At 46.9% G+C, this 14674-nt stretch overlaps 1 long non-coding RNA gene and 9 other non-coding genes across 11 annotated transcripts; all 10 read left to right on the top strand.

Moving 5' to 3' along the window:
- The first annotated feature begins 4947 nt into the window (after nt 1-4947).
- Nucleotides 4948-8683, top strand: LOC132019837 (uncharacterized). 2 transcript variants are annotated; one of them, XR_009404860.1, is made up of 12 exons: nt 4948-4990; nt 5525-5577; nt 5832-5924; nt 6149-6199; nt 6540-6574; nt 6697-6847; nt 7125-7171; nt 7351-7385; nt 7601-7637; nt 8084-8127; nt 8362-8392; nt 8571-8683. It is a non-coding gene; the product is annotated as an uncharacterized LOC132019837 (long non-coding RNA). The 2 variants fall into 2 exon arrangements; XR_009404855.1 differs by lacking the exon at nt 4948-4990 and having other exon boundaries at nt 4997-5577.
- LOC132009501 (small nucleolar RNA SNORD26) lies at nt 5648-5720 on the top strand. Its single transcript, XR_009401971.1, has one exon. It is a non-coding gene; the product is annotated as a small nucleolar RNA SNORD26 (small nucleolar RNA).
- On the top strand, nt 6004-6075 carry LOC132009500 (small nucleolar RNA SNORD27). Its single transcript, XR_009401970.1, has one exon. It is a non-coding gene; the product is annotated as a small nucleolar RNA SNORD27 (small nucleolar RNA).
- Nucleotides 6397-6471, top strand: LOC132009499 (small nucleolar RNA SNORD28). The gene has a single exon (XR_009401969.1). It is a non-coding gene; the product is annotated as a small nucleolar RNA SNORD28 (small nucleolar RNA).
- On the top strand, nt 6891-7017 carry LOC132009508 (small nucleolar RNA SNORD22). The gene has a single exon (XR_009401977.1). It is a non-coding gene; the product is annotated as a small nucleolar RNA SNORD22 (small nucleolar RNA).
- On the top strand, nt 7212-7278 carry LOC132009496 (small nucleolar RNA SNORD29). Its single transcript, XR_009401966.1, has one exon. It is a non-coding gene; the product is annotated as a small nucleolar RNA SNORD29 (small nucleolar RNA).
- LOC132009502 (small nucleolar RNA SNORD30) lies at nt 7455-7524 on the top strand. Its single transcript, XR_009401972.1, has one exon. It is a non-coding gene; the product is annotated as a small nucleolar RNA SNORD30 (small nucleolar RNA).
- LOC132009503 (small nucleolar RNA SNORD31) lies at nt 7826-7894 on the top strand. Its single transcript, XR_009401973.1, has one exon. It is a non-coding gene; the product is annotated as a small nucleolar RNA SNORD31 (small nucleolar RNA).
- Nucleotides 8167-8291, top strand: LOC132009506 (small nucleolar RNA SNORD22). The gene has a single exon (XR_009401976.1). It is a non-coding gene; the product is annotated as a small nucleolar RNA SNORD22 (small nucleolar RNA).
- Nucleotides 8684-13643: 4960 nt separating the features above from the next.
- Nucleotides 13644-13834, top strand: LOC132008497 (U2 spliceosomal RNA). The gene has a single exon (XR_009401651.1). It is a non-coding gene; the product is annotated as a U2 spliceosomal RNA (small nuclear RNA).
- Nucleotides 13835-14674: the final 840 nt, after the last annotated feature.

A 14674-nucleotide genomic window follows, 5' to 3' on the forward strand; every position in this document is an offset into this window, starting at 1 on the left:
TCCACCGGTAGCGCAATGAATTGGAGCTGGAAAAAGGTCATTCGAAATTTACGGAGATTAACTAAAATATTGAGTCCTTCTTAGTGTCTTGCATTCTTCCAGGCAACAAGAATATAACGATGATTTCCACAGGCATGATCTTGAACCTGAAAGAGTTACAATGGGCGGCAGGGTGGAATCAGGCTTGGGGAGAGAACAGGAGGTTTAAAAAAAAAAGAAAAGAAAGAAACTGGCAAGGAAAGCAAGGGTCTTGACAGCTATATTGATGGCCTGGTCTTTAGCCTAAAGACTATGAAAGGGTACTGAAGGATTATGAGCCGAGAAGTGAGACTTGACCACAAATGTTTTATTTGGAAAGATCTCCCTGCTATAAGGTAGAGAATGGATTGATTAAAAGGGAGGAAACCAGATCCAGGGAGCCAGATAAAATTTGTTGTAAAAACCACAGGAAAGGTGTGCCTGGGTGGCTCAGTTGGTTAAGCAGTTGGTCCTGGGATGGAGCCCTGGATCAGGCTCTCTGCTCTGCAGAGATCCTGCTTCTCTGTCTCCCTCTGCTTCTCTCCCTGCATATGCACTCACTCACTCACTCTCTCTCTGTTAAATGAATAAATAAAACCTTTTAAAAAGAAAGATTTTATGCAACCTACTAATGAGAGAACAAATAAGATTTAAGACTGGTTCAAAGGAGAATTCTAGGAAAGGAGTATTTTCAAATCCATCAGTCAAGAATGCTGATATGAATTTGTTCATAAGTAGATATAAAACTGGCTAATAAAAAAATAAAACTGGCTAATGTCACACAAGGATATCACAGAATTATAAAATAACCAAATCAAGAGCAAATAGGAAGTCGAAAAAAAGGACACACTCCCTAGAAAATCAGATAACCCCGAAGATGTGTTGGCTCACTTTACAGCATCAGAAGGACGCTGAGCAATCACTTTGGCCTCTCTCCAATTTTTGGAAAAAGGCAAAAAAATTTTAACAGGGTCAAAAGTAGAGACCAGGTTTGAATCACAGCTCAACCACAGTAGCTCTGTGTCCCTGGGTGAGTAACGATCTAATACTCCGTTTTCTCATTTTTTTCTAAAGGTTTTATTTATTTGACAGAGAGAGATCACAAGTAGGTGCAGAGAGGGAGAGAGAGAGAGAGAAGAGGAAGCAGGCTCCCTGCTGAGCAGAGAGCCTGATGCGGGGCTCGATGCGGGGCTCGATCCCAGGACTCTGGGATCATGACCTGAGCCGAAGGCAGAGGCTTTAACCCACTGAGCCACCCAGGTGCCCCAGTTTTCTTACCTGTACACCAGGGATGAGATTTTTGTTGTCGTTGTTTCCAAGTAGTTTCCACACCCAAAGTGGGGCTTGAATTCACAACCCCCCAACCGCACGCTCTACTGACTGAGCCCCCCAAGCACCCCAAAATTATTTTCCAACTGAGGTAATACTTCACATAAAGCACTTACTATACTACCTTCCCCGGGTTCCATGGGAACAGTTAATGGATATTAATATTTTTCTAAGATTTGTTTATTTATTTGAGAGAGAGCACGGGGCAGGGAGGGACAAAGGGAGAGGCAGAGAATCGGAGAACCTCTAGCACACTCCCCACTGAGCGGGCAGCTGGAGGCAGGGCTCCACATCTGACGGTGAGACCATGGCTGGAGCTGAAGTCAGAGCCTTAACCAACTGAGCCACCCACGAGCCCTGGATGTTAATATAACAACATTAACACCCTCCGCTAATTGTTTCATCTCATTGTTCCCATTTCTCATTACTTGACACCCAAGCCTTTTGATCCTGGCCAAGTAAATGTGTTTACACACACACACACACACACACACACACACACAGAGTTTCATTTCATGTGACTACTACATTCTTCATTTCCAGAACAATCTCCTTTCTTATCCATAGGAAAAAAAAATCAGTGTTTATTCCGTGGATAATGAAACTTGCGTTATTTCCACCAAACTTCAGTCTCCCCTTGACATACACAAAATCTCCCCAATTCTGTTTCAAAAATCCTACTCATGGGCGCCGGATAAAATAAAAAATTATTTTTATTAAAAAAATAATAAAATGGACAAATTAATAAACAGTTCTGGATTTTTGGATCCTCTTGGTTAGATTTTTCACACAGAGACACTATTTTAAAGATTTTATTTATTTATTTGACAGAGAGATCACAAGTAGGCAGAGAGGCAGGCAGAGAGAGAGGAGGAAGCAGGCTCCCTGCTGAGCAGAGAGCCCAATGCGGGGCTCCATCCCAGGACCCTGAGAATCATGACCTGAGCCAAAGGCAGAGGCTTTAACCCACTGAGCCACCAGGCACCCCCAGAGACACTATTTTAGCAAGGCGACAACCAACTGGTCTAAAAAGCGGCCTAGTTTGCCACTGTCCCCACCAGTTCATATCACTTAGGGGCATTATTTACAAATCTGCACATATGTCAGTTGGAGATCCCTGACTTAAATCCCCTCTTTCCATTCCCATTGCCAGTGCACTTGTTAGTACAGAATCCATTTCCCTGTTGACTAAACTACTCGGACACTCTAATTAATGTCCTTGTCTCCATCTTCTCTCTCAGTTTCCTATCACCTCCCTGCTCAAAAACTTTCATCTTTTTCCCCTCATCATCTACGGTTCATATAATCTTTGCATTCCAGACCCTCCTCATTTGGCCTTCCCCAGGAAATCTTTTCCAGTTTTATATTCTACGATTCCCCTCCAGCCCATCATTCATGAATTACACTCATACACTTCCTTTCTGCTCCAGCTCCAAGCCTGTGCTCAATTTTTTTTTTAAGATTTTATTGATTGATTGATTTGACAGAGAGACAGCGAGAAAGGGAACACAAGCAAGGGGAGCAGCAGCAGGAGGGAGAGAAGCAGGCTCCCCGCTGAGCAAGGAGCCCCACCTAAGGCTCGATGCCAGGACCCTGGGATCATGACCTGAGCAGAAGGCAGACACCTAACGACTGAGCCATGCAGGTGCTCCCTGTGCTCAAATTTTAACTGGAATTCCCACCTACCCCCACCCCTGTAGTCTGTTTAATCTACTCTTCAAGGCCTAGGCACTCCATAAAGCATTTCCCAACTCCCATTTCCACACACAACCCCTCTATATTGTTTCTGCCTAGTGTGGACCTTCTGAATTGTTCATAGTTTAACTGTTTCATACACAAAACACACACACAAACACACATATGTAAAATACTTCAGGCATTTTTTAGTTATTTAAGTAATCTCTATACTGAACGTGGGGCTTGAATTCAGGACCCCAAGATCAAGAATCAGCGACTCCTTCAACTGAGTCAGTCATTTACCCCCACATCTTCTATATACTTTGTTATAATTTTTCAACCATGTATTTGAGCAAGCAATTAATATTTGCTGAATAAATAAATTTATTTCAGTCCCTAAATGTATTCAAACTGGAATTCTCTCAGTTGTGAATACTTGTTAGGGTACCCTGGGACACACATAGGGACACTGTTGCCCCTGAGAGTGACAATTGATTTGGCAGGGGGAGAGACGGAAAAATCTTAGATATTAAAGAGGTTTCTGGCCCTTCAAAGGGCCATGGTACATAAGCAAATATACAGCATACCAGTGGTATTAAAATTTCATGAGTGGGACTGGAGAGAGAAATGTCTTCTTAAGGCTCCTGGGGAAGGGGAGATAACAAAACAAAACAAAACAAACAAAAAGACTGAGAAACAGAGCCCTGGGATCATTCCATTTGTTTCCTGTGCATTTGCCTGCTCCCTGACTACCTTGAGCAGTAACTCTAAGATGAGAGTCGTAAAGCCTAGTGGTCAGATGTGCCGGCATGGAATCAGACAGCCTGAATTTGCAGACTGCTTGGCTCTGATTATCTCTTAAATGGGTAACACGCAGCAAGTTACTTAACCTCCCTAGACCTCACGTTCCTCACCTGTAACATTACCTTAATAGCTTCCTCCCCGGGTTGCAGCGTTAGGTGAGGTCACACAGAGGAGCACACAGTCAGAGCTTAGTCCATGTTTCTGAAACCGGCAAGTATACCGACTACTTACCGCAAATTGCTGATGAACCAAGCTAGTTGGTCCTAATGGTCTAGAGGTGACTGGAACCACCTTGAGGATCAGGTGAGAGTTGCAAGCCCCTCTGTAAGAACTCCTTGCATCTAGGGTCCGTATCTATAAAATGGGGCTAGTTATGGGGCTCTCTTGGGATTTGGGAGAACTAAAGTAATCAAGTCGTGTAGTGTGCTTAAAACGGTGCTTCCAAGGATAGCGAACATTGGCTCAACTACAAGCCAAGCTTCCAACGACAGCGGACTAGACAGCAGGTCACAGGTGGCATCTCAGGAAAAATCGGAACCCTGTCGGAAGGCTCAAACGGAGCACTTACAGCCTGATTCACTTTACCAAAATGGCTCCATACAAAGGACCTCCCCACAGCCACCCGCTATGCAAAAACCCTGCGCCCCAGCGCTGCAATGGACGCTGGGCGGCAGGCGCGGGACCGAGATGACACCGGTCGAGGCTTCAGGAGGTTCGGGATCTGTGGAGGCAGAGCCTACACACCGGTTTAGGGGGTGTGGGGGGGGGTCAGGGGGTGCTGGCACCGGTGACCGAAGCAGAGCGTCGCCCACCACAGGTGCGAAGCCTCGGCTTCGGCGTCCTGGTCCCAGAAAAAAGTAGCGGTCCAGACCCCAACCATAACCACAAAGCCGACCGCGCCCTTCCCTAAAGCGCATGCGCGTCTTTTTCCCGCCCCAGCTCCTGCGGGTGCGCACAGCACTCCCGCCTTCCCGGGAATTCTCTACCCACAATTCCCCGGGCTCGCGCGCGCTCTCACTTTTTTTTTTTTTTTTCCTCCGCGCGCCCTCTTTCTATACGCCTGCGTCCGCTATAGTCCCTCCCACAAGTCCCGTGGGCCTCTGCGAGGTGGTATTTAAGCATCTCGCGGGAGGCCTTCGGTCTCATTTTTCCACGGAGTTGGGTGAGTGCTTACTTTCCCTGCATTATTATTTTTTTTTAAAAGATTTTATTTATTTATTTGACAGAGAGAAATTACAAGTACACTGAGAGGCAGGCTCCCTGCTGAGCAGAGAGCCCGATGCGGGACTCGATCCCAGGACCCTGAGATCATGACCTGAGCCGAAGGCAGTGGCTTAACCCACTGAGCCACCCAGGCGCCCCCCCTGCATTATTTTTTTAAGTCAAGTGAGCGAAGCACGCTTGAGGGTGTTAGGCTGGGTTTACTGGTTGGCGCGGGAGGGTTAAAATCTTGGCCATGGCCTTGAATTCGCGGAGCCGCCGCCGAGCTTTGTAAAGGACAAAATGGCGACGGCGGGCCGTGGCGGCGGCCCTCTCTGTGATGAGAACCTTTTCACAGACCTGTACTGAGCTCCGTGAGGAAAAGACTCTCTGAGGAGACGGGCCTCGCCCAGCCCAAGCCCAGCACAGTCGCAGCTCCGGAAGACAAAGCGAACGTGAAGTCACGGGTGTGGATTTAATGTCCCTTTGTCCGCAGGGTTCGGGCGCACCTTTGAACGCCGCAGAATGGAGAAGAGCCGACTTGCGTGGGTAGGTGTTCGTGGTCATCCTCTCCCGCTGTTTCTCTGCTGTGCAGCTGACGCAGGCCCCCGGGGGGGTGCTACGGGGATGATACTTAACTTGAACTCTCTCTTTCTGATGGCTCAGTGGAGAAAACATAAAAACTGAGTAGCACCGCCCTGCAGCAGACGTGTGGGGTTTCGGCCCAGAAGTGTTAGGGCACGAACGTGAGAGGGACTGCGAGGTACGGCACTAAGTGAGGGGTGCTCCTCGGTTTCTTTCAGATGCGGTTCGGCTCTAAAGACCTTAGAGGTTTGAGGGCGAGACAAGACCTGTCCCCTGATCCCTGCGAACTAGGCCTCACTGTGATGCTCCAGGTGGGTATGAGGCGATTTCTGCAGGTGCGGGTGGGCATGGGGTCTGGTGGGGTTTGCTCTCGTCCAAATTGTGCTAACCACTCAATGATGAACATAAAAAAGACAAGCATATGGCTGAACTTAAAGTGATGTCATCTTCCTGCTGAGAAGTGGGCGGGGAGTACTCCAGGGTCTGTGAGCGACTCTTCCTGGGTACATCATCATGCCTTTCTTTTCTGCTCTAGCATCTCATCACTAGGCCTGAGGAACCCAATGGTCTGCCTGGGTGAATACAGGTAATTAAACTGTTGAAATGGGGGATTGGAGTGTCCTCTCGGTTATGCCTACAACCAGGAGAGCAAATGGGCAGTGGAGCCATGTTGCCTTTTTGCTCCTTCCAGCTTGTTCTTCTTGGAATGATTTTGCCGTGGAGGGAGAGCAGCCCAACAGTAGAGTTCTTGGGAGGGTGTGCTCTCCCTCACCCATGTCAACTGTCAGATGATTTGAATAGATATGCTGATCCTTTGTGAGGTGCGACAATTAATAGCATGTTAGAGTTCTGATGGCAGTTTTTGTTAACGAAGAAACTTTATTCCACTTTGTATTTTTAGGTAACCGTTTGTTCCCCTTTTGCAGGTTGTCCTGAAGGTGATACATTTATCTGTGATACGGTAAGTAGCTTCCGACAGTACTGTGATAAATATGCATGTATAGGAGATCGGTATCCAAAGGATGGCTTTTATCATCGTGGCTGTTTTTGTTGTGACCAGAGATATGTTTTTATTTTATGTAGACTCCATTCCCAACGTGAGGATCAAACTCATGACCTCGAGCCCAGGGGTCACATGTTGCACGGACTGAGCCAGCCAGGGGTCCCTTGATCTATTTCCTCTAGATGTTCAAGATTCTGCCCATCGTTGAACTCCTGGCAAGTGTTAAGAATGGTGAGTACTTGTTACCTGAGTGGTTGTGGCTTGGCAGAGTATGTGCCAGTGAGGAGAGCAAGCATCCTGTCTTACCCCAGTCATAGCCCCAGAGCCAGTAATGGTGAACCCACTGGGGCTAACTGGGAGAGAGGATGAGAATTTGTTCCATAAGGAACTGTCTGAGGTACAGCATATGCCTGTCAGTAGCATTTTTTTAGCTTAAATCTGTTGACCATAGTTAGGATGGACTGGGCTGTTTTAGATCCTTTACTAATTCTGTAATTTTCTCATTCAGAAGCAGCTTGTTCCTGTGTGTTACCCCAAAGCCTCCAGAGTTAACAGGTTAGTCGATTGATGTCTGGTTCATGCCCCAGATAGGCAGTTTCTGTGATGAATCAAACTAGCTCACTATGACTTACACAATGAAAATAAGTGAACACCTGAGAAACTGGTGAAGGCAGGAGCAGAGGGATGCTATGTGGAAGGGCTTTTTATACACCTACACTTTCGTCTTTTTCTAGGTGCTGCTACCAATAACCTGCTTGCTAGTTCAAAGGTGAGTTGTTCATATATGTAGTACGTGGAGCATATCAGATAGAAAAAAATAGCCTTTTGAGGGCCTTAAATGCATGATGACTTACATGGAATCTCGTTCGGCTGATGGCTTGCTGTTGAGACTCAGAAGTCTGATTCTCCAAGGAATGGTAATTTTAAGTGGGAACAATTTTTGTTGGAGGTAAGCATTACTGATTCTGGTCTTAACTGTTTCAGGTCTAGTACGTTTTGTGGAGCCCAAGAGTGACTTGAGGTAAATGCCTTTGTAACACTGTCTTTCAGCTGCTGTATAAAATTTGTCAGGTGTTTTGGGGTCTGTGGGGGTGTGTGTGTGTTGGGTGTCATTTTTCTTGGGTAGCTATAAGAAGACATGACTGGCTTACTGCGGAGTCTTGTCTCTTGTCTCTGACCATTCTGAACCACCTGCACAACAAGCTCCCCCTCACCAGTGATGAATTCAATACCGCCCCAGTCTGATCACTGTGACTGAAAGGTATTTTCTGAGCTGAGAGCTTGTCTTAAAATGAAGTGACAGCAGTGGAAAGTTTTATCAAGTGACATTTAAGCCAGTAGAAAGTTCATGGACTACCTGGTGGTTACTGTAAAATATGCATGCTGAAACTCAAAAAGCCTTTGCTCTAAGCAGCAGAGACCCCTAGGGATGATTGAGAGGCTTAGTTCTCAATTATTCTTTTGCAGGAACCCTGAGCCATTTTTCTCCTGGGCTCCAGTCGAAGTCAGAGGTGAGTAAATCTAGGTGCAGGGTGGCCCAAACTAGAACTTCCCAGTGAAGAAACAGTCACATGTCCTACCTCCTGTCCTAGTCCCAGAGCCTGTAAAGGTGAACCCACTGGGGCTGGCTGGGGGAAAAGAGGAAACTTGTTCCAGAAGGAACTGTCTGAGGGATCATAAGTGGGTTCTAAATATGGGAAAGAGTGATAAATCTCTTGTTGAAGTTGAGTGTATTTGTTTTCCAGGTCTGAAGAAAGAACAAGGCCTGTATTCTAGGTTAGTGTCTATTTAAATGTTGGTGTTTGGAATTTAATAGAGAAAGATAAGCAGAAAAGGTATGCCTGGAGGAAGGTTTTTTAAGGTGAACTAGTTTAAAGGGTAGGGTGAACATATTACATACATTATTACCTAGAAAGAAAATTTCACCTTTTTTTTTTTTCTTCCCCCTCTACAGGAATCCAATTCTTCAGGGATATCAAAAGGAAGTTTTCAGGTCATTTTTTGTACAACCTAGTGGAAGTGAGCATACAGTTGTTTAAACCTTTCTAAATAAAAGTTTAACATTTATTGTTGTTCATGTGTTTTGAGTGTCTGGTGGAGCAGAAGGAAGTAATCTTGGGAAATTTGCCCTTGTCAGCATTGTTTAGTGTGGCAGGTTGCCTACTGTGGTCTGGCTTGGGGGGAAGCATTGTTCAGGGAACCTCAGTAGATCTACGGTTCCCCACCGTCAACTGCTATGCCATACTGTGTGGAATGGGTTTGGGTGATGACTTTAGCAGGCTAACCTGAGGCACTAGGAGCCGGTGGGGCATGACCATCAAGGATCCCTTAGACCAAAAATAAGTGTCAGATTTTGGTGTTTCGCTGCACTTTTCTGCACACAAAACTTCAGCATGGTTTCCGTGGCATCTTTTCCTGTAGGATCAGGCCTACAGCCCTTGCATTTCTGTTCCTATAGTGAAACCCGGGATTGCTACATGCCCTTTTTCTGGAATTCTCTGGGTTCCTTTATGGAGGTGACTCAGGGGCCCCTGGATAGTTAATTTAAGCATCCAGCTTGATGAATCGGGGTCCTGAGATCAAGCCTGTGTTGGGCTTCACACTGGGCATGGAACCTACTTAAAATTTTGTCAACTGGGGATACCTGGGTGGCTCAATTACATGTCTGCTTTCAGCTCGGGTCATGATCCCAGGACCCTGGGATCAAGCTCCCAATCAGGCTTCCTGCTCAGCGGGAAGCCTGCTTCTCCCTCTCCCACTCTCCCTGCTTGTGTTCCCTCTCTGGCTGTGTCTCTGACAAATATAGATTTTTTTAATAATACAGTACTTTGGTGTGTGTGTGTGTCTTTTTTTTTTTTTTTTTTTTGACAGATCACAAGTAGGCAGAGGGGGGCAGGGAGCCTGATGCTGGCCTGGATGCTGAACTCAATCCCAGGACCTTGGGATCATGACCTGAGCAGTAGGCAGAGGTTTTAACCCACTGAGCCCCCCCCCCCCCAGGCGCCCCAAAAAAATAAAATCTTTAAATATTTTCTGTCGGGGCGCCTGGGTGGCTCAGTGGGTTAAAGCCTCTGCTTTCGGCTCAGGTCATGATCCCAGGGTCCTGGGATCAAGCCCCGCATCAGGCTCTCTGCTCCAGGAGAAGCCTGCTTCCTCCTCTCTCTGCCTGCCTCTCTGCTTACCTGTGATTTCTCTCTGTCAAATAAATAAATAAAATCTTTTTTTAAAAAATAAAATTAAGTATTTTCTGTCAACTGCTAAAAGGCTTACCTTGCTTGACCAATCATTGTCTATGCTGTTGGCGTAAATACACCTTGAGTGCAATAATCCTACCTGGTCATTGTCCCTGCACACACACACACACACCCGCTTTTTAAGATCTCAGAGAGCACAGCTTATGTTGGGGGTGGGTGAAGGAGGGGAAGAAGCAGAACCCCTGCTGAGCAGGAAGCTGGAGTCAGGACCCAGCCTAAGGCTGATGCTTAATTGACAACCACCCCGCCACCCCTCGCATTTGTTCTTTCAGTGGGAAATCCCTTCTGTTCATTCAGGACATCTGGTGGGGTACTCCGTGAACACGTACATGAATGTGATTTGCACTGAATATCCACTTTCTGTCTACGTGTGCCATTTTATCTGGGCATTTAGGAAGTGGGAGTTAAGATATGTGAATGGGCACTTGAGAATTTATAATCTCACTGTCCCCACATGTACCTGATAATTTCAAATCTTCACTTTTTTTTTCTTTTAAGATACTTCAGTGTGCCAGGGGTGGGGGAGAATCTCCGCAGACTCTCCGCTGGGTGCTGACCTAACATAAGCTGGATCCCAGGACTCCCAAGGCCTGACAGCCACCCCAGGGCCCCCAAGTCTTGCTTTTTAATTGTCCTTAGGCAGGCTGGCCTTGGGGATGAAGAACAGTAAAGGGAATTATCAAAGCAGAAGCTCTGGTTGTGTGTGTGGGGTGGTTATGTGTGTTGTTAATCTTCAGAGCAGTTGCATAGTTGCCTACACCTGGAGCCTCAAGTCTGCACACTTACCAACCTCCATCCCCATCCCACAGGCAGTTCTGGTTGACAGAAATAGTTTCATATTGAACATCTCAGAATGAAAGAATGGATACCAAATGATGAAAAAAGGGATTCCCATCCATAGGTAAATTTTTAAAAAGTGTGCATAGTGTGTCAGAACTCTAGGGCAGCCTAGGGACTCCTGGGAGTCCGTTGAGTGTCCGGCTCTTGATTTTGGCTCAGGTCCTGATCTTGGGATTGGCCCTGCCAGGCTATGGGCTCTGCTTGGCATGGAGTCTGCATGAGACCCTCACCTTCTGTTACCAACTCCCCCAGCTTCAAATCTTTTTTTTTTTTTTTTTAAGAAGTTTTTTAAGAAACTAAGGCACTAAGGCAGCGCACCTGGGTGGCTCAGTGGGTTAAGCCTCTGCTCAGGTCATGATCTCCAGATCCTGGGATCAAGCCCCGCACTGGGCTCTCTGCTCAGCAGGGAGCCTGCTTCACCACCCCCTCGCTCCTTCTGCCTGCCTCTCTGCCTACTTGTGATCTCAAGCTGTCAAATAATAAATGAAATCTTAAAAAAAAAGGGGGGGGGAATGTAAAATGGGAGAGGGAAATGTCATAAGCCTTTGATTATTATGTGACAATTTTTACACTATTGGTTTCATGAAAATAAAGCATCAACTATGTTTACAATGTATGCACATGGAAAGAATGTTCTTCCCTTGGCCTCACTTTGCCTGTCGTCAAAGCCTGTCATGAAGGCATTCTCTGTGAACTCCCCCACTCCCTCCACCTCTGTCATCAGAGCCACCCCCGCCCAAGTCCCCTCCTCCTGCCTGGTGGATCCCAGGATTCTAACCCCTCTTTTCCCCAGTAGACGGTGAATTCATGAAGGCAAGGGCCACATCTGATTTTATCATTGTAGAGTGTCTGCTCAATAAGCATAAACAAATGGACAAAAAGCCTCCCAAGAGAGAATGTAATTCTGATCTTATAGCACCTGTGCTATCAGTGTCCTGACTTAGATAGGAAGGGCTAGTACAGCAGACACCGTGAAGGAAACACTCCCCACTTGGCTACAGAAGAGGAACAGGGCTGTTGTGTTGCAGCCTCGCCTGGGGAACTGCCCCCCACCCCCCAAAGCCCACTCCCAAAATCTGCGCTCTGGGCCGCTCTGTAACTTAGGCAGAAGGTGAAGGCTACTCAGGGGGCTGTGGCCTGCCCCAGGTTGGGTCTTGCAGAATTTGAAGAAGGTTGAGATTGAAATAAACAATTTGGGGGCGCCTGGGTGGCTCAGTGGATTAAGCCTCTGCCTTCAACTGGGGGTCCTGGGATGGAGCCCGGCATCCAGCTCTCTGCTCCATGCAGAGCCTGCTTTCCCCTCTCTGTCAGCCTCTCTGCCTACTTGTGACCTCTCCCTCAAATAAATTTAAAAATTTTTTAGAAAAGAAACAATTTTGCTTTTGCCCCTGTATTTCTACTGCTGTTGTAACAAATTATCACAGACTTTTTAAACAACTTGTTATGTTACAGTCCTGGAAGTCAGATGTCCAAAACGTTCAAAACGGATCCAACAGGACGAATATCAAGCTGTGTTGGCAGGGCTGCATTCCATTCTGGAGGCTCAAGAAGAATCTGTTTCCCTACCTTTTCCAGCTTCTGGAAGGCCGCCCACATCCGTCTGATGACCCCCTTCCCATCTTCAAAGCCAGCAATGCCTCATCCATGTTTCCATGCGGCCTCACTCTGACGCTGCCGCCTCCTATCCCTGATAAGGACCTTTGTGATCACAGGCACCCACCAGATAATCCAGCATAAACTCTCCTTTCCCAAACCCTAATTTAACCAGATCTGCAACGTACTTTTTGCCATGCAAAGTAATACATTGTGAGGTCCTGAAAACCAGGACCTGGGCCTCTGGGTTGGGGGTACTGTTCTACTGGCCACGCCCTCTTAATGCAGCCCCTCCTTGGAGGCTCTGAGTTTACTTATGGGGAGCCGTGAAACTGCCTCTGTTTATTAACATCGGGGACACACTGCTGAGAACCCCGTTCTCTAAAATCATCCATCACAGACATTTTGCTAATTAAAAGCCGATATATCAGTGAGAACCTAAGTCCCCACCCAGTCCCTTCGACTCAGAGATTCGATCTCTATTTCCAGGCGGGGTGTAGAGTTTGTTAAGGAGGTTTCGGACAGATCGTCCCACATTTATATTAATACAGTTTCTAAGGAAACGGGACCGAGGTCCCTTCTCAGCCCTGGCCTGATCTCAATCCCTTTCATACAGCCGGACTGCTTTGAGCCTACAAAAGAACTGCTTCATTTACGTTTTATCCACGCTGGCCGCACCCTCTTTCTCCCGTACGAAAGGCCTTTCTCGGGGCCCCTTTTCCCCTCTGCGAAGGGCCCACGGTGGGTGACGGATGGTGCAGACCGCAAAGTGGAAGTGTGTTGGGGGTGGAAGTTGCAATCGCTTGGACTGTGAGTCCCCGTTCAACGCGCCCCATGTTGTCAAGTCACGAACTAGCGTGAAGAACCAATTCGGTTCTTCGATCTCCAAAGCCTGTGCCTGGGAGCCACAGCCTCAAAAAATGAAGGCGCGGGAGAGGAGCGCTAGCAGCCGCCACACCGTCTTCGACCCACTAAGAGCGACCTTTTTCTCACACCCGCGAGTAACCTGCTCTGACACAGACGCGGTAGTTGCTGGGGGAAAAGGCCACGCCCACGTTGCCACCCGACTTGTATGTGGACCAATCCCCAAAAAGTAAAAACAGTATAGGGGCGGGCTTATGTAAAACATACCGAGAGCTAACCAGGAGGCAAAGAAGTAAAGAACAAAATTTTGGTCTTTTTAAAAAAAATGTAGCTGTTATTATGAAGTAAGATAATGGAAAATTGAATTTTAGAAGTACTGCACATTGAAAAGTGATCTAATCTTTATACCATCAAAGTTACCATAATCGTAAAAGTTATACTAAAGGTAAGGCTTGCGGGGAGCGTAAAAGTTTGGTATCGCTTCTCGGCCTTTTGGCTAAGATCAAGTGTAGTATCTGTTCTTATCAGTTTAATATCTGATACGTCCTCTATCCGAGGACAATATATTAAATGGATTTTTGGAATTAGGAGATGGAATAGGAGCTTGCTCCGTCCACTCCACGCATCGACCTGGTATTGCAGTACTTCCAGGAACGGTGCACCCCCCTCGGGGGAACTAACTCTGGTACAAAAAATAGTAAGTCGCTGAAAGTCGAATTTATTGTAAAGAACTGCCTTTTGAGGGCGTTTTATAGGGCTTTTTTCTCTTTTTCTTTTGAAGATTCTATTTGGCAGAAAGAGATAACCAGTAGGAGGAGAAGGAGGCAGAAAGAGGGAAGCAGGCTCCCGGTTGAGCAGAGCCCGAGATCATGACCCGGGCCGGAGGCAACGGCCTAAGTCTCTGAGCTACCCAGGCGCCCAGGACTGACATGACGCGAGGCAGAGGCTCAACCCAATGAGCCACCCAGGCGCCCCTGGAATAACGATTTCTATTGCACTTTACGCGCCGGCATTACTCTTCTTATTAAAATAAGTGTACTTCTTTTTTTTTTTTTTTAAAGATTTTATTTATTTTATTTGACAGAGAGAGAGATCACAAGTAGGCAGAGAGGCAGGCAGAGACAGAGGGGGAAGCAGGCTGCCTGCTGAGCAGAGGGCCTGATGTGGGGCTCCATCCCAGGACACCGAGATCATGGCCTGAGCCGAAGGCAGCGGCTTAATCCACTGAGCCACCCAGGCGCCCAAAATAAGTGTACTTCTTGTGATTCACAAATTGTTGGCGTTGTGGGGAGTGCTTCGTTCGTTTTTCCCTTAGGTTTCCATTTTATCCTATAAACAAATCATTGGGTCGCCCCGACTAGTCTAAGCCTATAACGAGAGAAACTGCACAACAGAGGATATGTCACAAAATAAAGGATTTAAGTGTGGGATTTTTGTTTTAAGATTTTATTTGACAGAGGGAGACACAGCGAGAGAAGGAACACAAGCAGGGGGAGTGGGAAAGAGA

Source organism: Mustela nigripes, chromosome 1 (assembly GCF_022355385.1).
Source record: "Mustela nigripes isolate SB6536 chromosome 1, MUSNIG.SB6536, whole genome shotgun sequence".
NCBI classification, from domain to species: Eukaryota; Metazoa; Chordata; class Mammalia; order Carnivora; family Mustelidae; genus Mustela; species Mustela nigripes.